At 49.7% G+C, this 26,656-nt stretch overlaps 1 protein-coding gene across 1 annotated transcript in view; it reads left to right on the forward strand.

Moving 5' to 3' along the window:
* Window positions 1-26,656, forward strand: part of CCDC93 (CCC complex scaffolding subunit CCDC93) — a 994,005-nt gene that overhangs the window by 934,322 nt on the left and 33,027 nt on the right. The gene's annotated exons all lie outside the window — the stretch shown is intronic.

The following is a 26,656-nucleotide window of genomic DNA, read 5'->3' on the forward strand; positions in this document are numbered from 1 at the left end:
CCCCTATGGTAGGCCCAAGGTACCCCCATGTGCTAGGTGCAGTGTATGTAAAAGGCAGCACATGTGTGTGACATGTCCTGATAGTGAAAAACTGCCATTTTCGTTTTTCACTTTTGAAAGGCTACCTTTCCCATAGCATAGAATGTGGGATACTTTGTAACATCTTAGAAGTATAACTTCCCATTGAGACAATATGGAGAAGTTAAGTTTAGTCTCTCTGAACTCAGAATTTAATAACACATCTTTTAGTAAAGATGGTTTTTAAATTATGTGTTCGAAAATACCACTTTTAGAAACCATTCTGTGTGCCTCTGCCTGCTTGTGGATTGACTGTCTCGTTTTGGAGTGACTGGGACTGGGGTTCTGCATTCACTGTAGACAGCCACGGGGTTGAGGTGTGCCTGGCCCTTCCTGCATGACTCAGAGCTGAACTGAATAGACCTTGGCGGCATTTAGAGTAGTGGTAGGAGTTTTCCTTGCACCTGAATAGGCCCTGTCTCCCTTGCACAATGCTGTCTTCACCACCTGTGGCCATACTACACCAGTGAGGATAGAACTGGTTTGGACTGGACTCAGAGACCCTTGCACAAAAAGAACAAAGACAAAATGTAGTATAAGTAGTAGGCCTTAAACCCCAGAACTTTAGATCACTTCTGGACTCAAGAGGAACCTTTGCCAAGGAGAAGAGCTGGAGAGCTGTGAGAAGTACTGCCCATTTGCTGTGTGCTGTGTACGGTTGGCCTACAGTTAATGTTTCTGCCAAAGAAAGGACAAAGACTGGAACTTGGCTGTGAACCTGCTTGAAGAAGAATCTCCAAGGGCCTGTGTGTGCTGGCCTCCTGTTCTGAAGTCTCAGGGACAAAAAGACTTGAACCCCAGCTCCCCTATACTCTGCTGCTGATAGTTCTGACTTGCCAGGAGGTGCCTGTTCCAGTTTTGGATGTTTGGAGGATGTTACTGCTTTTGGGAACTGGAAGAACCTGAAGAAACTGAAGAAATCGACGCATCGCCCTTCTTGTGGCTGTTTTTCCGACGCAGCACCGACGTGTGGAAGAATCTCCATGTACCACCACTGCTCTGCTGCAGAGACGACGCTGCTGTCGCAACTGCAAGAAACAATGCATAGTGGGATCGCGGGCAAAGAAACCAACGCAGCACTGATTGCCACATCGATTGCAAGCGCATTCTGGATATCCATGCAGTGCATCTGTGTGGCAAGTTTTCCTGATGCATCACCCGCGGACAAGAACTGTCTTGGAGTCGACACATCACTTCCCCCTACAGTACGGATTCAACTCATCACTTCTCCTGCGTGCAATAGAACTGTTGCATCGCCTCCCCAAGGACTCAGGAACTGACGCATCCCTTTGTTTCTCAATGCTTCCTTTCTCAGCTGATGTTTGGCCTTGTGAATTTTCACTCATTTACAGGTACTTTGTGTGAAATCACGCATCCATAGTTTCCTATGGACCAAGTTGCTTAAAACCTTTTATTAAAAGGCATATTCCTATTACATGTATGTTGGCTTTTTGTTGTTTTGGTCTTGTTTGGTTTAGATAAATATACCTGTTTTTTCTAAACTGGTGTGGTGTCAGTTTGTAGTGTTTTCACTTTGTTATTGTGAGTGTTCGTTTAAATACTTTACACATTGCCTTTGAAATAAGCCTGTCTGCTCGTGACAAGCTACCCACAGGGAGAGCATGGGTTATCTAAAGTGTGTATCCCCCTTTACCTGACTAGAAGCAAGGGTCCCTAGTTAGACAAAGGCACCTACCTATGCCAACTAGAGACCCCCATTTCGAACACTACCCATTTTTGCCTCTTCCTCACCATTCTTGCATGTGAATAATTATTTCTTGGGAGGGTGTATAAACATTCTTAGCTCTCCATCCCTTTGTGGGAACTAGAGTCCTGATTTATGTATTGCTAGATTGCAAAGCAATCACTGCAATTTTTTCAGTTTTATAGACTCAAAAATATTTCCTTAAAGGGCATACATGATGGATTCCTAATATGCACAATAAAGGTATAATAATGTTCTCTTTACTTGCAGAGAAATTAAATGTAAAAGGATATGCTGCATAGCATCAGTCTTCACCCCACTAAAGCACCATATACGTGCTTCCACATGGATGTTATAACAAATTAGAAAACAACAATGACAGACCAAACTCACAAAATAAATAGCATAAGTGTGTTTTAATCTGGAAGGAATTTTAGACACAGATCATACACTCATGAGTGCTGATGTCACTTCCCTTTTTTTCCTTACCTTCAGTCTAAGATCCAGAGCTGCTCTCTCGTCTTTTGACCAGAGTTTTCCTCAAGGGAACGGTCACCCTGATAAACCGACCATGTTCAAACCTTACAGGGGCTGTTGCAAGCACACTTTTATGACGTACTTGCAAGAAATCTGTGTGTGGTGGCTGTAGCGAGACCACTAATCCAAGGCCTGTAAAGACTGCACGCAGATGAATCTGAAAGCTATTCTGGAACTCAAAGCCAAACTCTGTGTCAGTAAATACAAGAAATATCCATGTCAGGACCAGTAGTAGTCAAAAGAAAGATCTCATTCCCACCCCCGAAGACATTACTGCAGCAGGTTATTACTGCAGTCAAAGTCTTTGAGTAAGTCAAAGAACAAATATAGAAAAATCCAAGAAGGAAACAGCCCATTCCCACCATTCTCAAATGCCAGAGAGAGCATCAGTGTGCCTCTGTCTCACTTCCCATCTCCATTGAAGCCAATGCCATTCCTGGTCCTAATGCAATTGGACTTTCCAGGTCCGTCAACGAATTCACAGGAAATAGAAATCTTCAGGGAGCCTATGCTACAGATATTCAACACTTTACTGTCTCCCTCTGGCCCACCTTCTGGTCCCAAAGAACAACAGGGACCTGCAGTTGGACTTCCAAAAGTGGTTCCACCCTCATCTGTCTCCTTTGCATCCACATTAGGTCCAGCACCAACTTCGGTATCACTTAGGGGCCACCACCTGTGTCAATTGCATTTACATCAACACCAATGCCATCAATGCTAAAGGATGATGTAGTCTATAGTGTTATCTGACTCAGAACTGAATCTGTCACCAAGTAGCGCCCGCACCAAATTGTGTGCAATCTCTGTAATCCCTCCAACTTCGTTACTTTGTCCTTTCCTTGTGGTAGGGCCAAGACTTTATATAACTTATGTGGCACTGATTCTGAAAATGTGACAACTTTGAGGACAGGGACGATTATGTTCCCCAATATGATGACTACAGCTGATATGAACAGTTACAGAATGCCTTAGGCTTATTCTCCCTCTCTATTTTTATTTTTTGCAGTTTTATATAGCGCACATTTGACCAGAAGGTATTGGAGTGCCTTCCATGAGCACCAGTTACATTATGCAAGTGTTTCCCTAAGGTCACGCTATAGATAAAAGCGTTTCTTTCTCTGTCGTGACGCAAAGGGCTGCTGAAGCACTAGACTTACAACTGCCAACCATGGAAATTAAGAACAATTTACTAACAAAATAATGTCAACCTGGTCAGTTTCTCACCAAGCCACTGTTACCCTTCAACGAAGCACTTACTGACACACTATTGGCCATTTGGTTGAAGCCCTGTTCAGGACAGCCCATCAATAGGTTGCAGAGTCAATCCAAATGATTTCCCTACCACTCCCCCAAATTAATTGGGACATTGTCAAAAGGATACTCTTCACTACGAGCCTTGCTCTTAGATCTGTCAAGGCCAGCTGTCTCATTGTCTGTTATTCCAATGCCCTTTAGGATATGAAGACTCTGGTTTTCCCAGCTGTTTCAGATGACCTTTGGACATCTCTCACGCAGGCTATATTCAGGAAAGTCACAATGCTCTGTGCTCGATACTGGACTTCACTGATTGCTTGGGACTTGCGATGGGCACCATTGTGACTATCTGTTGTCACGCCTCAATGAAACCCCCAGGTTTCTCCTGGGACATCCAGGCATTTCAAATGGACCTGCCCTACAATGGATCTCACCTTTTTGGGGCTTAAGGTGACTCAGCCTAGGAGTGCATTAAAGGAGCAGAGCCACACTCCGTCTGCTCACACAGGCATTTCCAACAGCAATATCTGATAGAGAAATCAAGCTGTAGATTCCTAGAACTTTGAGTTCTCCCCAGGCCTCAGAGTGGATCGGGAAATGTTTTCAGCATTACCTATGTGCGCCGGGGAATGACGCTGCACCGCTCCTCATTGACGTTGACTCTGATTGTGGCCCAGTGGAGCCATATATGTCCCCTTCGATGCGCAGATTTCCGTTTCATCTTTTCCGCACTGTAACGCCGATACGGAGAAGCATATCGCTGGCTGTTTTTTAGCCTGCTGTGATGATTTTTTTTTGTCTGAATCAGTGTGCCAGGGCTCTTTATGCCTTCCAGATTTAAGTCCTGTGGATCTTGTGCTCTGCAGATGTCTGGTACGGATCCTCATGCTATCTGCATGTGGTGCTTGGGCGAGCACCATGATGCTGAAGAGTGCTACGCCTGGCAACAGCTGAAACCGAAGGTGCTACAGGAGGCACGAATAAAGCTCCAGATGGCGCAGTTGTCAAAGACTTCCAGTACTCCCAAGCAGTCGACTTCACTGTCTGCGGTTCGGATACAGAGTCGATCCAGAGGACATTCCCATGAGTGTTGCGCTTCATCTCATTGTGAACGACGTCAGCTGTCTAAGTCCCCGGCTCGGGGTAAGCGTTGTAAGCGAGTAAGGTTTCTTCGTCTCATGACGTGGTTCTAGGTGGCTCCTCACGCCCTTCTGCTGAGTCACTCCCCCACCTTTATTCAGTCAGTCAAAATACTTTATTCGATAAATTAATATCATAAAAAGACATAGTACAATACAAACAATTAATTACACACAAAAAACATCATAGACAAAGAAGTTCATTATGTCAGTGTAAATATTATACAATATAAATATATCTTAAAAATGTGATAAAAAGATGCAGGAACTTTTGTCCTACAATAAAATCATGGAGTAAAAAGACGGACAATCTAATTAAGAAAATATCGGCAGAGATAGGTGTGACCTTGACATTCTTGTTCCTTATCCGTGTAGCAGCAACTAGAAAACTAGCAACATGGAATATTATTTGTGGGGTGTTTAATTGTTGTAAGTACAGAAGGGCTGGCCTAACCTGTATGAACCCACCTCCCTCAGAATTGGAAACAAAAATGTCTTTCTAATTTCTCGATAGTGTTCACAGAACATAATAAAGTGTAAGGTGTCCTGGGTCGAGAAATCGTCACAATTACAAGGATCTGCCCGTTCTGGCGGTACCTATTTTTAAAACAACCTAAGGAAAAATGAATCAAATTAAAACGAAATCTTGTTAGAAGGTGCCGATGAAAGGGGCGATTCACTATGGTGAGGTAGGGTTCAGGGCCTAGGGAGCTAATTAGGGCATAATTAGTTCTGACTGTCGGTTTCATCAACTCTACCTCCTCTCGCTCTAGAGAGAGTAAGTTCATCATAGCATTTTTGGTCAGTCCAATGTCCTTCCTCACTATGGAGTCTTGAGACGAAAAGAGTTCAGGACGTCCCAAATTGTGAAAACCCGATTTTATATAAGCCAGCCAAGGAATTTTATTAGACTTATCCAGCTTCAAACAGTCTAGCAGTATGATGTGGTTCAAGGTGATTTCTTGGTTTAACTAGGTTTTTAACCAACATATTAACGGGGCTATTTTAATTTGGTCAGTTACGTATCCTAGCCCCAACTCGGTGTGAATAGAGAAGGATGGGGTAGACTGAGGAACAGTCAGCACTGATCTTAGGAATTTATTCTTGATAACCTGAATTTTAACTTGGGGTGAATAGCCCCATATCTGAGAACCATATGTGGCTACCGCTAGACATTTAGCTTTATAAACCTTAATAAGGGCTTCTATCGGCCTATCCCCTAACTTTTTTGAGAAACCCATGAGTGCAGATGCGGTTCTAGCGAAAGCCGTACTGCGGCTGTTTTTTTCAGGGCCCCAGTTACCACTTTTGTCGAAAAGAACTCTCAGATATTGGAATGTGGGTACCCTACGAACTTCTTCCCCGCAACAGTAAAAGGTTTTGACCTTTGTATCCCTACGTGCCTTCCCTGTAATCATAACTTGGGACTTTTTTGTGTTAATTTTCAAATCTAATTCCTCCATAAAGCTCCCAAAAGCGTCTAACAGTTTTTGCAGACCCACCCCGGTGCGGGCCAGGAGGACGGCATCATCCTCGTAAAGGAGAACCGGAATAACCAGTTCGCCTATACGTGGTACATCATGAGACACGTCCTCCAAAGCAGGCTCCAGGGCGTTAATGTATAGTGTAAACAGGAGGGGGCCAGATTACACCCCTGTCTGACCCCCCCCTCTCTGACTTAAAATGACTTGTACATCGCCCCTCAGTATTTACTCTAATTGCGGCTAAAAGACCAGAATGCAGGTCCGCTAGAAAATGCACTAGTGGTGGGTCAATGCCCATGTATGCCACAGCTTTGACCTATTTACTAGGTCAAATGCTGAGGATAGGTCCATGAACCCCATATAAAGTGACCCCTCCTTAGCTATAGTGTACTTGCTAATTAAAAGTTGGAGGTTAAGACATTGGTCAAGGGTACTCCTTTTGGCTCTAAAACCGTATTGTGCGTTAGACAGGACCCCTCTTTCAAACAGCCAATCTGTTAATTTACGTAGGACCACACGGCCCAATATTTTTACAGACGAATCAATCAGGGAAATCGGCCTGTAGCAGGACGGGTCCTGTCTGTTCCCCTTTTTAAAGACTGGAATTATGATAGAGGTGGCCCAGGTAGCTGGCGAACTGTTTGGTCCCAGAAAATTAAACACATTTATCAGGATTTTGGACCAAAAGTGTGGAGCAGCTTTAAATAAGTCTGCAGGGACCCCATTAGGGCCGGGGCCTTATTCTTTGACATTTCTCCATTGGCCCTTTCCACTTTGGTGACATCAAAGACCACCGCGGGGGTAACGTTGTCCGGGAGACTATAGATTTTCTCAAAGTGAGCAATCCAGTCACTATCGGCAATATTACAGCTCAGGGGGGAATTCTCATCAACTGAGAACAGGGGTTGATTTACAGTGGCCCAGAATTTCCCGCTGTCTCGCAAAACTTCGGGAGATAAAAGTTTAATCCAGGCCTCCTCCTTCAGTTCCCGTTTTCTAACTAATAGTGCCTGTTTGTATGCTGATCTAAGGCAAGCTATGATCCACCTGTCTTTTGGAGAAGCTTTTAGTGCTTTAAGAAGGGCAGCATGGGCTCTGGTGCAGCTGCTGTTGAACCACCTCTTGCCAGTATGAATTGTCTGCCTTCCCTCTATCTGTAGGCTTAGATTAATTTGTTGACAGATGGTGCCAAAGGCGTCCATCGTGTGTATATGTGACTCAGTATCCAGACATATATTAACCTCCCTTTCAACCTTGGGTAAAACCTCACCTAAAAAGGTTTCGGGGACCACTTTGGACCACCTCAGACTTCTACCTTGGTGTTTCAAAGTCACATCTTTCCCCTCATTTTGCAACGCAGCCTTAAAACATAGGAGGTCCCCCGACTCCATCTCTAATATCACGGGGTTGTGATCGCTATAGACGGAGACCTCCGTAAGATAACTTAAAACCCTACACAACATAAAAGATGTTAAGAAAATATAGTCTATGATTGTCCCTATGTCTCTCCCCTTAAACGTTGGAGTCCTAGTACTAGCCTTCCCACAGCTGGACTCATAAAGGTTCCAGCTGGCTAGAAATAATTCCAGTTCCTCATCCTGCTTTGAATGTTCAAAATGGGACAGGGCTGAAAGCGGGGGACCCTCATAGCCTTCAATTCCACACAATTTATCACAGGGATGAGTATTGAAATCTCCCATGAATATAATCTCGAATGTATTTGACTTTAGACAATACGATAAAAGAAACTTTTCTAATAGCGCTAAGTTATTGTCTTCGCTATCCATAGAGTTATAAAAGTTTATAAATAGTATTTTGTTTCTCCCCGAGACTGACAGTTCCACTATTAGACTATTTTCTGAACCCATATCGAGTTGGGTAAACAAGCCCTTTAGTTCTTAGCTCTACCCGCCCTACTGCATTGTGCTGGGATAAAAAAATGCTGGTAGCCATCTAAGGAGAAGCAATTCGTCGGATCCCAGGTCTCCTGAAGTGATATTATGTCAAACTTTTTTAAGAACCCCACCCATTTTTCATCCCCCATCTTTGCCATTACACCTGCTACGTTCCAACTTACAATTCTGCAGGGCGGGACTTGCTTCAGCATTTGGGTTGCAGTCTCTATGTTACCGTTTAGTCAGTCGTTTTCGTCCATTCCTGATAAGGGAGAAAAACGATTGGCTAATGGTATTCCCAGATTTCTGGGGGACTCTAGGGCCCGCAGTGAGTTCCCTGCTGGGTTGTGCTGAGGGTAACTTGGGGCGTTTAGGGGGAGTATAGGGGGTCTAATTGACTGAGCATCTGGATTTCGCCCCCTTAGTGTGGATGGTGGGTAACAAAATCCCAGGGGAAGCGGCCTAATGCCTGAGTTTGTCAATTCTGACCCATCCCAAAAAGAGATGGTTCGCCATGGCCTGTGCCTTAAAATTAATAACAACACAATCCCCTTTTACTGATTTTTCTCTGGGGCCCACCCACCCCACTCGCCTAACCATACTTATACAGTCAGCTATATCAGCTTCCCCACTAGAATACTGGGTACACCAGTTCCTAGTTATTCTCATGAGTTCCTGGGTACTTTCTACCGCATTCAGCTTAAGAGGAGTACCCCTGTTAGGACCGCCACTAAGGGTGCGGCCTGAGGTGGAAGATGCAACTTGGATTGGCAGGGAACAATGGTTGACTCTTTGGCAGGCTGATGCAAGACTACTGGGCTATGCCTGTTGGACTTTTCTGATGTAAGTGCCCTAGGGAGGGGGGCTTGCCAATTGTATTAACATTTGAAGGGCGATTACCCAAAACACTAGTCGCAACATTATTTACCCAAAACACTAGTCGCAACATTATTTATCCGACTAGGATTGGTAGTAATGGGGTTCTGCATGGTGGGTGCTAGACTCAGGGACCTGCGATATTCTTGGATAAACATGTCTAGTGCCTCGCATCTCTTCAATAGTCCTGCTACACATGTGTTTAACGTGCCCACTATATCTTTAGCGATATTTGTCAGGACGGGCTCCAGGTGTGAGTCAATTAGACCTTCAATTTTCAAACTAAGTCTGTTTATTATCTCATCGTCCATGTCTGGTAGACAGTTATTGGTGTGCTTAGTCTTCCTCACTCCCCCACCTTTATTCATTTCCTGCAGCCGGGCCGAACTAGACCGAGATGGAAGAGTATTATGATGCTCTCCATATCATCTTTGTACTTGCACCTTCCTCTGGAGCACCTTTGGGCTCCAAGGAGGTGATAGGTACAGTGACTGCGTCTTCGCCAATGGATTCGTCGTCGAATGCGTTCAGACACTTCGCGGCGCCGGGGCACAGCCCTGCAGGCCTCACACCTGTGGCGCTGACTGACTCCAGAGCGATGCCGGTTGTTCCTCAAGACGTTTTGGAAGGCTTCGAACTGAAGTCTGTGCAAGACCTGGCGGAGAGTCTTGAGGCGTCAACGCCCCCTCTACTAATTCTGTCTACAATGCCGTCTGCATCAACCAACGTCCTTCCATTTTCTGAGCCCGACGTTGATTCGGTGCCATGTCGTCATCGGTTGTGGAGCTTGTAGTTCAGGGTTCCTTGGAGTTCATTGAAGGAAAAGAGGAAGAGGATACCATGGTGTAACCTGTGAATCTACCTCCAATAGTGAACAGCTGGATTTCGGAGTTAGATGAAGGAAGCGGGTTAGAGTCATCTCCTGCTTCTAGCCTTCTATCTCCTCCTGGCCTTGCCTCGGAGGCCAGCACTTCTTTGGCAGAGTTGTTATGAAGTGTGGTGGATAATGATGTAATATGTGACGTCATCAGCAGTGCATTGTGGGGGTGTGAGTTCTAGTTAGCTCAACTAACTATAACAGGGGAATTTCCATGGTTTTCTATGAGTGAAATGTCCAACTAACTAGAACGTCCCTGAAACCTATGGTTTTTTCAGTGAATTTCTAAGGTTTTTTAAATGCTAATTCGTAACTATAACGTCTGTAAAACCTATGGTTTTTTCAGTAAATTTCGAAGGTTTTTTAAATGGTAATTTTATATTTTAATGTTTATAAAACCTATATTTTTTCTAATTTTTTTAATATTCTGGAACTCTATTATCCTTTTTGTAACTTTAAAAATGATGTAATGTTTTATATCTTCAAAAAAAATGTATATAATTTTTTTTTTTTGTTGAGAAAACTAGAGTCCCGTACCGGTAGTGTACCAGGCGCCATCAGAACACGAATCGTATCCGCCATATTGCTAAACTCGTAAATGATGCGAATTTCATATCCGACTGGTTTGTGGCACTGCGTCCCGCGTAACAACATGTACGTATGAGGTCGCGCCAGCTGCTACTTTGGTGTGCGACGGGTACGCATTACCAAGCTCCGTGTTACGTCATGTACGTATGGGGTCGCGCCCGCTGTTCGATGCGTATGAGACGATTGCACGCTGCCAGGCTCTGTGTTACGTAATAGATGTATGGTGTCGCACCGGATACGCCATTCCCTCATTTTTTATTTATGTCTCTAAACTATATCTAAATAACTTTAAAATGTATATGAGAGCAAGCGATAATCTAAAATATTTTTTAAATGTACATATTTCTAACTGTAATAAACTTATAGTAAATATATTTTCTCAAAATCGTGTCGGGTGCGGTCTACTTGCGCGCTGGGTACGCGATTGCCATGTGACCTTAAAAAAAAGCATTTGATTCGTTCATAACATTTCCCATTGTAGCAGTTGGAAAATGCCACCCATTTTAGTCATTCTCTCTACAGCATTTGATGAGACACACCTCTTCTGCTTAGAGATCTTTTTTGAAAACTTTTTGCTATGTACACATATCTTACAATGCACACAACATACAACCATCATCTTCATCAATATTCATGGTCTGTAAAGAAGCCTTCCACCTGTGATAGCCATGCACCTAAAAGTTACATAACCAAAGTTTTCCCACTGCCAGAGGTAACATGATTGCATATGCTGTCCACAGCACAATGTAATGTGGTACGGCCCAGAGACAGTATCATGCATAGATAATCAACACACGGACACAGATAGATAGTGGAAGTGGGTACGGGCACGTGCGCTCAACACCTTTTTATTACCAGGGTCACATATCCAGTGACGTCTGTGCTGGATGCATGTAGGGTGCGTGTAAACCAGCCCTCAGGGAATGGTTGCTGCTAGCATCAACTACAACAGTAATCATTGGATCACACACAGAGATTCAGTAATAAGAGTCAATAGTTTGTGCTGCAGTAAGGTAGGGACAGTAGATGTGAAATAATACAGAAAAAATTCTATCGTAAAAGAACCACAACTTGTGGTATACTGAGACACAAACAATCGATCTGAAATAATACACAAAAAGATTGTATCATAAATGGTCCATCAGTTCAGTTCTAGTGCACTCAGCCACATCAAAAGCATTCAGCATGTGCACAGCCAATGATGATGTGTGCTGCGGGCGGGCCGTACTAGGAGCAATGTCTGTTGCCATCAACACTGTATCATCTCCAATAGCGACTCAATCTGAATTGTGAACACGGCTGTCTGCAGTGTAGGCCAGATAGAGTGGTCAGCAAGGGCACACAGCCACATGGCGTTGACTTGAGCTGCCCAGTTTGTCATACACGAAGCAACAAAAAGCATGTGCGAAGCCTGCGATGATGCGTGTGCGTGGTGCGGACAGGGCGCACTGGAGCAATGTCTTTTGACTAAAGGACTGCGTCATCTACAATAGCGACTCGATCTGAATTGTGAACACTGCAGTCTGCAGTGTAAATTGAAGACAGTAGTCACGCAGACATCCATGAATACTTTTTCTCACTTCCTCTTCACAAAATACAACAATATAAATTACAGAAAACTCTCAAATAAATAAATCAAAACAATTTGAATTGCTATCTCTGCTGTCCACAGTGTAGATTGTTATTCAGTGTTCTTTTACACTAGCAAGAAGAATTTGGTCATTGTACTAAACCTATAACTCATCTAAAAAAGTTCTTCAACCAAGTATACTAAAAGGATATTGTGTATATTTCAATAGATGTTGTAGTTACTTGACTACTGGATTCTGTAATCACCACTCAATCTGAATTGTGAACCCTGCTGACCGCAGTGTAGGCCTGAGGCAGTGGTCATTAACGCCTCACAGCCACGTGCTGTTGGATTCGAAAGCACAGAGTTGGTTGCACCTGATCGGTGAGGGTACACAGAAATAATCACAGACTTTAACTTCTGACATCCTAAATCCTAGAATCAAGACCCAGTTTCAGTGTTCGGACCTGCTGTACCGCGGGGCACTCCACCAACTGGTGTCAACCGAGCACAATAATCATGTGCAGCAGTTCGCTACGGAAGCACAGAGTCTGATGCACCTCAACAAAGGGAGTTGTGTGAAAACCAAGCAGCAGGTAATATCGGACATTGTCCATTGTGGGATCAAGACACCGTTCCACTGTTGGGACCTAGAGTAGGTTGCACCTGGTCCAAGGGAGTACCTTCATCTCCACTCTCAGATGCAGTTCTAACATCGTCCATTCTGGGATCAAGACAACGTATCGCTGGTGGGACCTAGAGTTGGTTGCACCTGGTCAGAGGGGGTACACAGAAATCATCACAGACTTTAACTTCTGACATCCTCAATCATGGAATCAAGACCCAGTTTCACTGTTCGGACCTGCTGTACCGCGGTGTAGTCCTTCGACTACAGTCAATCAAGCCCAATAATCTTGTGCAGCAGTTAGCTACGGAAGCACAGAGTCTGATGCAGCTCAACGAAGGGAGTTGTGTAAAACCAAGCAGCAAGTAATTTCGGACATCGTCCATTGTGGAATCAAGACACCGTTCTACTTTTGGTACCTAGAGTTGGTTGCACCTGGTCGAAGGGAGTGCCTTCATCTCCACTCTCAGATGCAGTTCTAACATCGTCCATTGTGGGATCAAGACACCATTCCACTGTTGGTACCTGTTCGACTACTGTGTTATAGTATACAGAGCACTCCACGGTGCTGGGCCTCAGGCTAGGCAATGTGTGCCTGTGTCGCGGTAGCCAGCGTTGATCTCAGAAGCCTTCCAAGCTCGCAGACCTCATCCCAGGAGCTTCCGCCGGCACGTGGTGGGCCCTCTTTCACATACAGCTGTGTCGAAAAGTGACCTGTGTGGGATATATGCGTTGCAGCGGCCATGCCGGTTTCTGGGTACCAGCAGACTGAGAGCATCATTCATGCAGCCACCTTCGATCACGGGGTCAGCCTCGTGGCGGTGTAAGCTGCGCAGATCTGGCAGACACGTTTGCCATTCCCAAACAAAACCACACTCAGAGAAACATGCCTTTTATTCATACCCTACACTAGCCTTGCGTACGCCGAGCCAGCCCACTCCACTAAAGATTTGGGGGGAAGGGGGCACGTATGCGCTATGCTTCCCTAATCTTCCCAACTGACTGTACGATCATGGTTGTGTCTACTGTCTACTTCACTCAATAGACCATCAGTGTATGTCGACATGTACATGTCTATGCTCTGCATACTCAAGTCTGTCCGGTACACTTTGCATTGAATACTTTTATAATCGACCCTTCCACTGCTTGGATGAGCACAAACACTCTCATGCTGACCAGCAGGATGCTGCTCCTGGTGGGGCTTTACATGATTTACCTGTAACCTGACCTAAACCTAATAAACCTACATATTTTGTAACTACAAGACCACATCTTTGATTGTAACAATGGCGACAAGGGTGGGGATTCTTGAGGTGTTAGCTCAGTATATGTTTTTAATGCAATACTTAATTGTCTTCCCAGTCATGTTGGGTATGCAGAAGGGTGATATGTTGATCCTAAAGTGTGACCATGTTGTAATGTGTGATTTTCACCACCCTTCCTAAGGGGTGATGGGCTTAGGGGCATGCGTTTAGCCCAAGATTCCACTCTTCCTAAGTGGTTTAAGGATGTAGAGGTATGTGTTTAGCCAAAGGTTCCACCCTTCCTAAGGGGTTAAGGGTGTAGGGGAATGTATTTATCCCAAGGTTGCACAGGTATACATTTTCTCTGTCTTGTTTACTATGCAGAAGGAGGAGAGTGTATCTGAAAGAAACAGGTTAGTATTAGATTCCTTACCCTAGAATATCCCCAGGCGTCAGACTGGATCCAGAAACTTTTGCGTAGCAGTACCACTGCGCGTCGGTAGGCGTCGTCTGCGGCTCTGCGTCCTTCGTCGTCTGTGCAGGGATGACTTCGCCGGAGTACTTAAACGCCGCCCTCGCGTGCTGACGTCAGTTCTTCTATTTTCCGCGCGAGCTAAGCGCAGATCCGGAAAAGTAGTACCCTTTAGTCATTTTTTGACTAAACATTTGATCTTTTTTGATCTGTTTTTCGAGTCGATTGACTCCGACGGTGCCGGTAGAGATGCCCAGGTTTAAACCCTGCTCCAAGTGCAGCCGACTGATGTCGGTTACCGACCCCCATCGCCGGTGTCCTCAGTGTCTAGGCATCGACAACGACGACCGAACCTGCTCCGACTGCCGGGCCCTGACGTCCAAGGCTAGGCGGGAGCGGTCCCGCAAGCGGCTTGAGCTCCGCCAGTCGGCCCCGCGCCGTTCGAGGTCCCAGTCCCACAGGAGGTCGAGGGACCGGTCGCGGGGTCGGAGCCATCATAGCTCCGGAAGTCAGCATCGGTTTTCAGGATCAAGATCCTCAGGTAAGAGGCATGAGAGGTCTTAAAGGCGTCATCGCTCTTCCGACTCACCCCGACGCTCGTGCAATGCGGCCAGGGGTTCGGGTGACACCTCCCACACCGCTCCGATGGAGTCACCGGCGTCGTGGCCTGCCCCATACCTTCCGGTCCCTGGGCATGACGCAACGCCGGAGGAGATTGAGCACTACCTCATGGCCAAGAGGTCTCTCCCTCCTCCGCCGGGTTCCGCGGCGCCTTCGGGGGGGCCTAGCGGTTCGAGTGCTTCGGCTCCAACGCCGTCGGGTGCTTCGGCCCCGACGCCGCCGGCGACTTCGGTCCCGGCGCCGCAGGCCCTCACTGGATCTGGTTCCGGGTCGTCGCCAGTCGACCTTACGACCTTGCCGGCGCCGGTACCCAGGGTGTCGCCCCCGGCGCCGTCCCAGGATGACGCCGTCCCCGATCCTACCCTCGATTCGGTTCCGGCGCAGGAGCGGCGCCGCTGGGCATTGTTCTCGACGTCTATTGGAGATTTTTACTTCAACAAACTGGCCCCATCCTTTGACCCTGCCTACCAGGTGATGGGTCACGAGGGGGATTGGGAGGGGTCTAAGGACCCTCTGGCACGGGAGTGTCAGTCTCAGCAGGACTGGACAGGTGAGCTTGAAAATGCCAGTGGCCTGGACACCTCGCCAGACACTGGTTTTGTCTCCCCTCCCACTGTGGCTTCGGAGGAAGGGGCTGCCTACATTGTGGTGCTGATGCGGGCAGCCAAGGCCTTGGGCCTGGAGCTCCCCATCGCGGCCGTGAGGACTCACCTCCTCACTGAGGTCCTTAGACCGCAGTCAAGCTCGGCTGAGCCTCTGCTGCCGTTTAATGAGGCCTTTTCAGACGTTCTTTTGGGCACTTGGTCCAAGCCCGCTACAGGTCAGCCTGTAGATAGGAACGTGGCCAGACGCCTCCGCCTGGCTCCGGGCGACCCTTGCTTCCTGTCCACCCATCCCACCCCGAGAGCCTGGTCATCCAGGCCTCCAACTCCCAGACCGCATTCCCGACGGCCCTGCCCGATCGGGAATCCAAGAGGTACGAGCAATACGGTAAGAAAGTATTCTCCTCCCTGAGTTTGGGACTGCGGTCAGTCAACACCGCGTGCCTCTTGGGCCGCTACACCCACTCTCTGTGGGACGCGGTTGCGGCCGTGCTGCCAGAATGCCCGGCGGAGGTCAGGACTAAACTCACCCAAGCCCTTGCGGAGGGTCGAGATGCAGCACGGTTTTCTATCCGGTGTGGGCTGGATACCACCGACTCACTGGGCAGAGCGATGGCAACGACGGTGGCGATTCGTCGCCACGCCTGGTTGAGGTCCGCCAATTTTTCGGCCGATGTCCAGGACACTCTTATGGACATGCCGTTCGATGGCCGTCGCCTTTTTGGCGACAAGGCAGACCATGCGCTTGAGCGCTTTAAGGACTCCAGGGCTACTGCCAAGTCCTTGGGCCTTTCGGCCCGCGCCAGCAAACGGGTGCCTTTCGCTCCTTTCGTGGCCAAGGAAGGGGCGCTCCCACACGTGCTGCCAGCCACGCACCGCAGACTAACATCCAACGCGGTGGCGGCCGTGGAAACCGCCGTGGCGGCGGTCGGGGACAACGGCGAGGCCAGTCCACACCTTCCCCCGCAGCATCCGCCTCTAAAGCCTCCTAGTCCATGCTTTCAAGCCCATGTGACGCCAGTGGGGGGCAGGGTTCGCCATCACCACTTCCACTGGCGCGCTGTCACTTCGGACAGGTGGGTGTTACAAATCGTCCGAAGGGGCTACTCCCTCCCCTTCGAGGCGACCCCTCCAGCCATGCCACCGCAATACCACCGCGTGTCGGAGGACCACTTGCAACTTCTGCAAGAGGAAGTTACGGCCCTCTTGGCCAAGGGGGCCATTAAGCGCATTCCTGGGCCGGAAGTAGGATGTGGTTGTTACTCCCACTACTTTCTGGTACCCAAGAAGGGCAAAGGGGGCCTATGCTGTATCTTGGACCTACGGAACGGCAACAGCTTCCTCCGGAAGGAGAAGTTCAAGATGCTGACACTGGCTCAGGTCTTAGCTGCCCTGGACCCAGAAGACTGGATGGTAGCGTTGGACTTGCAGGACGCTTTATTCCACATTCCCATCCTGCCGGCCCACCGACGCTACCTGTGGTTCACGGTAGGCCACGGGCACTTTCAGTTTACCGTGCTCCCCTTAGGCCTTACCAGCGCCCCACGGGTGTTCACGAAGGTGATGGCGGTGGTCGCAGCTCATCTGCGCAGGTAAGGGGTTTCAGTCTTCCCCTACCTCGACGACTGGTTGTTGAAGGCGGGCTCACCCCAGACAGTCGTCAGCCACCTCCAGACAACGGCAGACCTCCTGCAACAGCTGGGGTTTTCCATCAATGTGCCGAAGTCACACCTGTGCCCCTCTCAGAAGCTCCTCTTCATCGGAGCGGTTCTCGACTCGGCGCAGTTTCGGGTTTATCCTCCCGAACAGCGGGTTCGGGATATTCAGGCTCTGATTCCAATCTTTCAGCCATTATCCCAGGTCTCAGTCAGGTTGAAGCTGCGGCTTCTGGGGCTGATGGCCTACTGCATCCTTCTGGTGCATCACGCCCGGTGGAGGATGCGGGCTCTGCAGTGGGACCTGAAGTTTCAGTGGGCCCAGCATCAGGGCAACCTGTCCGGCCATGTCCTGATCTCGGAGGGCACTGCGAGGCAGCTGCAGTGGTGGCTCACGGACCGCGATTGGGTCAGCGGCAGGTCCCTCTCCTTACCCCAACCGGAGCACGTAGTTGTGACGGACGCGTACCTCCTAGGTTGGGAAGGCCACATGGGAGAGGCGGAGATCAGAGGCCTCTGGTCTCCGGCGGAGTCCCGGCTCCATATCAACCTTCTGGAGCTGAGGGCGATTCGTCTAGCACTGAAGGCATTCCTCCCCTCTGTCTGGGGGAGTGTAGTGCCGGTGTTCACGGACAACACCACCGCCATGAGGTACTCCAACAAACAGGGCGGGATGGGGTTGTGGACCCTCTGCCAGGAGGCTCTGCGCGTCTGGCAATGGCTGGAACATCAGGGCGTGACCCTGGAGGTTCAACACCTGGCAGGTTCTCTGAACGCCAGGGCGGGCGAACTCAGCCGAAGGTGCATGATGGAGCACGAATGGCATCTGAACTCGGACGTGGTGCATGGCCTCTTTCTGCAGTGGGGAGAGCCTTGGTTAGATCTATTCGCCACAGAAGAGAACCCGCAATGTCATCAGTTCTGCGCGTTGGGATTTTCAAGGCGGCACTCGCTCGGAGACGCTTTGCGTCGCGAGTGAAGTTGCGGTCTGTTGTACGCCTTTCCGCCTATACCACTTCTGCTCAGAGTGCTGAAGAAGATCGAGCGCGACCGAGCCCAAGTTATCCTTGTGGCTCCAGACTAGGCACGTAGGTACTGGTATCCCGAGCTACTCGGTATGTCTGTCGGTCCCCCGGTTTGTCTGCCTCTTCAGGAGGACCTTCTGTCGCAGCAGCAGGGGACGGTCCTCCACCCGAACCTGTCCAGTCTCCACCGACATGCTTGGAGATTGAGCGGCGACAGTTGAGGCCATTTGACTTGCCTCCTGAAGTCTGTACTGTGATTCTGGCAGCCAGGCGTCCCTCCACGAAGTCGGTATACGCCTGCAGGTGGAACGGATTTGTGGCATGGTGCACAGCAAAGGCTGTGGATCCTCTCTCTGCCCCTCTTTCTGAGGTTCTCCTCTTCCTTCTTTCTCTTGCCCAGCAGGGCTCTGCTCTGGGCACTCTCAAGGGTTACCTTTCTGCCCTTTCAGCCTTTTTGAGGCTACCTGATCAGCCATCTTTGTTCAAGTCCCCAATTGTAAATAGGTTTTTGAAGGGCATCACAAATGTTTCCCCATGTTCCATTCGTGATGCCTCAGTGGGACTTGAACCTTGTTCTTACCTATCTGATGTGCGCTCCCTTTGAGCACTTCATAACTGTCCTCTTCGCCTTCTTACTCTGAAGACTGCTTTCCTGGTTGCCATCACCTCTGCCAGGAGAGTAAGTGAGCTCCCGGCTCTTTCTTCCAATCCTCCTTTCCTTTCTGTCCATGTGGACAAGGTTGTGTTGCGGACAAGACCCTCTTTCCTGCCCAAGGTTGTCACAGCCTTCCACATCGGGCAGTCCATCACCTTGCCCACCTTCTTTCCGCCTCCGCATCCCTCAAAGGAGGAAGAGCGGCTCCACCGTCTGGACCCAAAACGTGCGCTCTCGTTTTATCTGGATCGCACTCGCCAGTTCATGGTGGATGACCAACTCTTTGTTGGTTACGTGGGCGCTAAGAAAGGACGGGCGGTACACAAGAAGACCATCTCTTGGTGGGTCGGTTTGTGTATCAAGGCATGCTACTCCTTGGCTAAGAAGAACCTCCTGTTGGGTTGAGGGCCCATTCCATTTGGGCCACGGCGGCTACTACTGCCCTGGGTCAGGGAGTTCCCTTGCAGGACATTTGTCAGGCAGCTACGTGGGCCTGCCTCGCTGCACACGTTTACAAGACACTACTGCCTGGACAGTCAAGTCCGGAGGGATGGCTTCTTTGGCCGTTCCGTCCTCCAGGACTTTCTGATGTGATTATTGGTTCGCACCGGGTTGGTATTGCTGGGGTATCTATTCTAAGATAAGGAATCTAATACTAACCTGTTTCTTTCAGATGAACAAGTTACTTCCCTTCGGTAACGATATATCTGGAAGAAACAGTAGTTAGTATTAGATTCCTTACCGCCCCACCCATCCTCCCCGTTCTGCGAACCGATATCTAGGGTTAAGGTCACCCCCTTTCAGGGCCCTAGTTTCATGGCACCAGTGTTGGTTTTTATCATGGCTTGTGGGACACCCCCGCGCCGCACGGCCACCAGCTGCTGCGTGTGCCCCTTAGCCTTGTCCCTGCCGCGCTGCCTGCCTCGCCGCCGGCTGACTCTGTTGTCGTGTTTTTACTTTGTTTTGTCTGGCATTTGTGCTTGTTACACTGTTTTGCATTCTACTGTATTTCTTGCCCGTGTTAGCGTTTTTTTGCTTCCATTAGTGCCTGTTCACTTCTAAGCTTGTGTCCTTCCTGTTTGCCCGCCTACCTCGCCGCCCTCCGTCTTCCCTCCCCGCTTCCCGCCACCACCGCAGACCCCGCCCCTTTTTTCCTTCTGTTCCCTCCCCGCTCCCGCCTCCCAGCTGCTTCGCCCACCCGCGCACTTGGCCTTTATAGGGCGACCGTGCTACACAGGTAAGTGTGACCCACTTGTGGGACACCCCCGCGCCGCACGGCCACCAGCTGCTGCGTGTGCCCCTTAGCCTTGTCCCTGCCGCGCTGCCTGCATCGCCGCCAGCTGACTCTGTTGTCGTGTTTTTACTTTGTTTTGTCTGGCATTTGTGCTTGTTACACTGTTTTGCATTCTACTGTATTTCTTGCCCGTGTTAGCGTTTTTTTGCTTCCATTAGTGCCTGTTCACTTCTAAGCTTGTGTCCTTTCTGTTTGCCCGCCTACCTCGCCGCCCTCCGTCTTCCCTCCCCGCTCCCCGCTTCCCGCCACCACCGCAGACCCCGCCCCTTTTTTCCTTCTGTTCCCTCCCCGCTCCCGCCTCCCAGCTGCTCCGCCCACCCGCGCACTTCGCCTTTATATGGCGACCGTGCGAACGTGCAGCGGTCACGTGCAGCGGGCGCGCCGTTTGTGCGCCGAAGGCGCGCCAAAGGTAAGCCCGTCTGCGCCCGTCCGCGACCGGATCGCGACCAGCGCCAGGACCCCTGGCCCCCGAAGACCCCGACCGACCCGCCTGACGTACTCCGCCGCCACCCTCATCGCTCTCAACTCCGGCCGACTCCCAGAATGCCATCAAGCCACACCACGACGCACCCACGGACCTTTCAGCTGCCACGCCTGCAAATTCACCTGCATCCGGACCTGCCTCACACCAGCACCCGCCAAGTCGAACACCAGCAGCACCCACCTCAAGTGCATCCTGCTCAACACCCGCTCCGTCCACAGACACGCCATCGAACTCTGGAACCTCCTAGACGCCACAGCCCCCGACGTTGCCTTCCTCACGGAGACCTGGATGAACGCCTCATCAGCTCCCGACATCGCCATCGCTATCCCAGAGGGCTACAAGATCGTCCGGAGGGACCGCAACGCCAACCAGATGGGAGGAGGCATCGCCATCATTCACAAGAACACCATCCGTCTCACGACCAGCACCGACAACACCCTGACCACCGCCGAACACCTGCATTTCCAGATCCACACCAACCCGAACACCACCCTCAGAGGCACCCTGATCTACCGACCCCCTGGACCACGCACACAATTCAGCGAGGACATCGCCGACTTCGTCAGCCCGCATGCCCTCCCCTCCGCTGACTACATCCTCCTGGGGGACCTCAACTTCCACCTGGAGAAAAACAACGACCGCAACACCACCACCCTGCTGGACAACCTCGCCAACCTGGGACTCAAGCAACTGGTGTCCACCCCCACCCACCTTGCCGGACACACACTCGACGCAGTCTTCTCTTCCAGCACAGACATCGACTTCAGCCACGCCACAGAGCTTCAATGGACGGACCACAGCTGCGTCCACTTCACCTTCAAAAGAACGACGACTCACCACCACCAGCAACAGGCTGCCCGCAGAAGCTGGAACAAGATAACAGCAGACCAGCTCGCCACCTCCCTGAGCCAGCACCCTCCTGCCAGCTCAGCGAACCCCAGCCAGGCCGCCGACAACCTCACGAAGTGGATCAGCATCTGCGCGGACGAGCTCGCCCCGCTGAGGACCCCGCCCAGCAGACCCGGAAGCAAGAAAGCCCCGTGGTTCACCGACGAACTCAAGAGCTCCAAGAAGAACTGCCGAGCCCTCGAGAAAGTCTGGAGAAGGGAACCTACACCGGACAACAGGACCTCCTTCAAGCTCGCCACCCGGAAGCACCACCAGCTGATCCGCGCCGCCAAGAAAACAGCATTCAAGGAACGGTTGGACAACAACGCACACAACTGCAAGGAACTCTTCAACATCGTGAAAGAGCTTTCCAACCCCCGCGCAGGAAACAACGACATCACCCCATCGCAAGACCTCTGCAACTCCCTCGCTTCATACTTCCACAACAAGATCGCGGACATACACAACAGCTTCAACAACCAACCAACGCACACCATGACCGAACAGCCACCCCCCACCACCACCCTCCATGCCTGGACCCCGATCAGCACCGAAGACACCATCCGCACGATGAACTCCATCCACTCCGGATCACCGACCGACCCACCCCTGCCCTCACCACGTCTTCAACAAGGCCGACGCTGTCATCGCACCCCACCTGCGAGACATCATCAACACATCATTCGACACCGCCACCTTCCCTGAGAGCTGGAAACACGCCGAACTCAGCGCCCTACTCAAGAAACCAACAGCGGACCCCACCGAACTCAAGAACTACCGCCCCATCTCGTTCCTCCCGTTTCCTGCCAAAGTCATCGAGAAGACCGTCAACAAGCAGATGGCCGCCTTCCTCGAGACGAACGGATCCCTCGACCCCTCACAGTCCGGCTTCCGAGCCAATCACAGCACCAAGACCGCCCTCATCGCCGCCACCGATGACATCCGAGCCCTGATGGACAATGGAGAAACAGCGGCCCTCATCCTCCTAGACCTCTCCGCGGCATTCGACACGGTCTGCCACCGCACCCTAGTACAGCGCCTCAGCAACATCGGAATCCAGGACAAGGCGCTGGAATGGATCATCTCCTTCCTCGACGGAAGAACACAGAGAGTCCGCCTACCACCGTACAAGTCAGAGGCCTCCGAAGTCATCTGCGGCGTCCCTCAAGGATCATCTCTGAGCCCCACCCTCTTCAACGTCTACATGAGCCCCCTCGCGGCCATCGTACGCAAACACAACCTCAGCATAATCTCCTACGCCGACGACACCCAGCTGATCCTCTCCCTGACCAACGACCCCGCCTCCGCCAGAGCCAACCTGCACGAAGGGATGAAAGAGGTAGCCGAGTGGATGACGACCAGCCACCTGAAACTGAACTCTGACAAGACGGAGGTCCTCATCCTGGGCTCTTCCCCCTCCGCCTGGGACGACTCCTGGTGGCCTCCCGCCCTGGGCACCGCACCCAAACCGACAGACCATGCACGCAACCTGGGCTTTATCCTGGACTCCTCCCTCTCCATGACCAGGCAAGTCAACAACGTCTCCTCGGCGTGCTTCAACATCCTACGCATGCTACGGAAGATCTTCCGGTGGATCCCCACCGAGACCAGGAAGACCGTCACCCAGGCCCTCGTCACCAGCCGACTGGACTACGGCAACGCCCTCTACGCCGGTACCACCGCCAAGCTCCAGAAGAGACTCCAGCGGATCCAGAACGCCTCAGCCAGACTCATCCTCGACATCCCACGTACCAGCCACATCACCGGACATCTGAGAGACCTTCACTGGCTCCCCGTCAACAAAAGAATCACCTTCCGCCTCCTCACCCACGCACACAAAGCCCTACACGACCAAGGCCCGAGCTACCTCAACAGCCGGATCAACTTCTACGCTCCCAAACGCCACCTCCGATCAGCCAACCACGCCCTCGCCGCCGTCCCCCGCATCCGAAGAACGACTACAGGAGGAAGGTCCTTCTCCCACCTGGCCGCCAAGACCTGGAACCCCCTCCCGACCGACCTGCGCCTGACCCAAGACCACCTCTCCTTCAGGAAGAAGCTGAAGACCTGGCTGTTCGAGCAGTAGCGGCACCCCCCCCCCCCCCCCCCCCCCCAGCGCCTTGAGACCCTACGGGTATGTAGCGCGCTCTATAAGTGTCACTGATTGATTGATTGATTGATTGGCTCTGCGTTTCTGGCGCGGAAAAGCTGTGTATAAGAACTGACGTCAGCGTACGAGGGCGGCGTCTAAGTACTCTGGTGACGTCATCCCGGCGCCGACGACGGACGCCGAGCCGCAGACGACGCCTACCGACGCGCAGGGGTACTGCTACGCAAAAGTTTCCGGATCCAGTCTCATGACTGGGGATATTCTAAGGTAAGGAATCTAATACTAACTACTGTTTCTACCAGATATATCGTTACCGAAGGTGAGTAACTTGTTCGTTGAGTGGCATTGCTGTGAAGTGTGATTTTGACCATCCTTCCTATGTGGTTTAGAATGTAGGGGCAATGTGTTAAGCCTGGTGGGTAGTTACCTTCCTTCCTATGGGGTTAGGATGATATGGCAGTTTTTAGCCCAGTGTTAAGGGAGTACAATGTTACACCCCTATGCAGTAGAGGGTAGGTGAAACACTGGTCCTGTTCAAGTGGTTGGTGATGGGGGTACATGGTTACAAACCAATGCAGCATAATGTGGAATAAACCCTGGTCCTGTTTCATAAGTGTGTTATTGAGGGTAAGGAGTGGTCTGTTAGAGTGTATGTGTTATGAGGGGAACACGTAGTTGTGTTCAGTTTTTGTATTATCTGCACACTTGCATTGTGAATTTGTGGGGCGTATTGATTTCCTGTGTATTTTTCCTCTTACATCCCATTGGAGCATTGAAGGTATTGCAGAGAGTGTTGTTTGACCTTTCCTGTTTGTTTCAGTGGAGTGGCATTTATAGTTTTATGTTGTGTTTTGCCCTCCTTTGTCCTGCTGAATTTCATGTTGTTTCATTGGGGGGAGGGATGTGGTGTGGCTTCATGCTATCTTATTCATTCTCCCCACAGTCTTGAAGTTCCCTGGTGCTTAGCGAGCGAGTAAGTGAGGTCATTGGATGGTTGGAATGTTGAGCGTGTTTGTGCTTGGATGAGTGGACAGTTGGATTGAGAAGGGCTGAGCAGCAGGATGCTGCTCCTTGTGAGGCTTTACATGATTTACCTGTAACCTAATCTAAACCTAATAAACCTACATCTTTTGTAACCTAGAAAGCCAAAGCTTTGAATGTAACAGTAGCTTGTCCACCATTTTTGCCTTTTTAAAATTGCCTTAAATTGACCACACTTTTTGGATGTGTATGCCATTTGAGCAATCCTCATATTGATAACCTCAGCTTGTCACCTGAGTGAGCTACAAGCTCTGTCTGTTCAACCAAAGTACACCACCTTTTTTCAAGACACATTGGTTTTGCGGACTAGGGCACAATTTTTACAGACAGTTGCGATGTCCTTTCCTTGTTGGGCAGATCATCACCCTCCAGTCCTTCTTTAGTACCCCCACACTCCCCAAAAGAGAAGATGATACTCCACCGCTTGGATCTAATAGAGCTTTGAACTTTTACATTGATTGTACCAAAGACCTTCGAGTAGATCATCAGCTTTTTGCGGGGTTCAGCAGGGTGAAGAAGTGTAAGGCAGTGCAGATATAGACCATATCAAGATGGATGGTACTCTGTATAAACACCTGCTACGCATTGGCCAAGAAGTAGCCACCAGAGGGCCTTACGGCTCATTTAACTATAGCCAAGGTTGTCACCACTGCAATAGCTGCAGAGTGTCTGTTTTGGACATATGACACAGACACGACGTGGGAATCTCTCCAGGCACAATGCACCATAGCGTTAATATCCTGGTCCAGTAGGTACTTTGCCTGTTCAATCCTGCAGGATTTTTTGTTTGTATTAATATTTTGTAAACAAAACATTGTACAATGTACAGTGGAGAAGTGTGGCTCAGGGGTTAGAGGCGGCAGACCCGGAAGCTGAGATCGGCCCTGGACCAGGGTTCAATTCCCCGCCCCGACGGGGGTTGGGCTCAATAATTCCATGGACTCGATAATTCTCACTCCGGTGCCTACTCGACTCACGGGTTCACACTCTGCGACTCTGGGCAATAGCTTGCTTAATCTCCACTACGGCCCCTCGCGGTGGGATGCCTGGCTTTCACCTTGTGGATACCCTGCTGGGGTTATCTCACAGGGGAATACCAGGAAGGGTTCCCTAAGCAAGCGCATAGATGCCTGCGATGTGGGCGATTTGCGCTATATAAATACATGTACATTTACATTTACATTTACAATGCACAACATCAACTCAATCACTGCACACACAAAAATCATTAGAAATCATTGTCACGTTGCATCTGTATTGGTCATAAATCTTCAAATGTGTCAATCCTATTTGGTTAACTATAAAAACAATCCTGCATAAATATATATGCGGCAATTCTGTTGGACACAGATCGCTACAACAGCCTATCAGAAACCTCATGTCAGATCAGGAGAAATGGTGTCATAGGCACTCAATTCTTCATTTTGTGTTTGAGCTAAAAAAAAGTTCCTTAATGGGCCCATATATCTTTGGATGTAGACTTGGCTGCATGTTTTTTTTTAATAGATCAGGGTTAATGTTCCAAGGAGCAGCACTTCTAATTCAGCCGTCTTGCATAGAAAAGGACTCCTACATCCACCATAGATATATTTCATTCTTGGCCAGCGACAGTAATAGCACTATAAGATGTAATGTCGGTTTAAATCGTTTTTCACAATAGCCCATGACTCCTATTTCGGGTGCACTTGGATCTCATAATCAACAATACATTATATCTCCATTAGAACCTCTCTCTAATAGGACGCCAAGTAGTGCCATCCCCATGACAAATGTTAAAAATCCGCCTGAGGTTGAAATCAGTGAGTACACTCGTGACCTAGTGTTTTCAATTCTGTGTACTTTAGCACGGATTTATTATAATCTATGTACAAATTTAAGATGTATCTGTTAAAGTTTGTAATTCATTGAGATTATCTCCAACTGTGCACTGTACTATG

This window comes from Lissotriton vulgaris, chromosome 2_1 (genome assembly GCF_964263255.1).
Source record: "Lissotriton vulgaris chromosome 2_1, aLisVul1.2, whole genome shotgun sequence".
Lineage (NCBI taxonomy): Eukaryota > Metazoa > Chordata > Amphibia > Caudata > Salamandridae > Lissotriton > Lissotriton vulgaris.